This window comes from Mandrillus leucophaeus, unplaced genomic scaffold (genome assembly GCF_000951045.1).
Source record: "Mandrillus leucophaeus isolate KB7577 unplaced genomic scaffold, Mleu.le_1.0 Scaffold179, whole genome shotgun sequence".
NCBI lineage: Eukaryota > Metazoa > Chordata > Mammalia > Primates > Cercopithecidae > Mandrillus > Mandrillus leucophaeus.
The window spans coordinates 1,448,432-1,449,891 of record NW_012101798.1 but is presented as its reverse complement, the minus strand read 5'-3'; positions in this window follow the sequence as shown (position 1 = coordinate 1,449,891).

Genomic DNA, 1,460 nt, shown 5'->3' with positions numbered 1-1,460 from the left:
TTTAGAAATATAAAGAAAATCTTCCAGAAAAGTTTTTCTAAGAAAATACTTTATTTAAAAATATACAACCACTCATATTTGGAATTTCTAGTCTTTCAAGAAAGACTATCATAAAACTTATTAGCATCCACTAGATTCTTGCTCTGACTCAGCTTTCAGGAAACAGCTAATATTAGGACCCTATAATTCATAGGGAGCTGGGTGTTTATGTATTAATATATCCATATATGTGTACAGTCATTAACCTTCAATAATTCAGTATGTAGTGGGAAAGACAGACATCTGTAGAATACCATAGCTGGATATCGGTGGAATAGATGAAACATTACAGAAACGTTTGGGTTAGGTAAATAATTAAGCCTGGTTGGAAAACAAGCACTATGATCTGAATCTTGGTGTTCCCCCTAAATTCATATGTTGGAACTTAACTCCCAAAGTGATGGTATTAAGGGGTGGGGCTTTTGAAAGCTGATTAGGTCATGAGGGCTCTGCCTTCATGGATGGTATTAAGTTCCTTATCAAAGGGCTCCAGGAAATCAGTTTTATCTTTCCACCTCTTCTGCCATGTGAGGACCGAGCAACAAGGCTCCAACTATGGAATAGACAGCAAGCCCTTACCAGACACTGAATCTGACATTGTGTTGATTTTGGACTTCCCAGCTTCTAGAACCATGAATAGAAAATTTCTAAATTACCTGGTGTGTGGTATTTTGTTATATCAGCAGGAACAGACTAAGGAATTGCTATCATTTTCCAAAGTTAAGGACATTTTTAAGAACTTAAAATAAAATGCGTTTTCTAAGAAAATAATTAAGCCTGAAGAAAATCCATTGTCCTTGAATGAATACTGATTGAAACTCCCTTAACATTTGCCTCAATTTGATTAAATTTTAGACAGATTTTCCTGACCTTCTTTTCTTATATCATTTGCTATAGAAAAGTTGTAAGTTCTTTCCTTGCCCTTTTGAGATATAAATCTTTTTAAAAGGCTTATTGCCAGTTTTACAACCCAGGACTGTATTTCTCCAGGAGCTGGGAGGTATCATTTTGAAATGTAATCATCAAGGAAAATATCACACCATCCTGCAATTTCTGTGGGAGGGTAGGAGCCTAACTTAGGTGGGCACCTTGATCCAAATTGTAAAACTATCTCCTACTGTGAAGATAGGAAAAAGTTTATTTTTCTTCTGGGTAAAGAAAAGTAGCAAACACAGATGGCGTATGATCTCCCCATCCCAACTCTTAAAAATTCTCCCTCTTGTTATTTTGACAGGGCTGTTTCCAGGCTTGGTCTGTCCTTTTTCCCTATTGCTGGCTATAGTATTAGAATAAAATCAACTTCTGTTTACTCATCTTTTCTGTGTGATGTTTTCTTTAACAATAGTTTTAGCTAATGAAGTGCTAAACATTTTCTTTATATATGATATTTTACCTATAAAAATTTTCTGTAGCTGAAACTT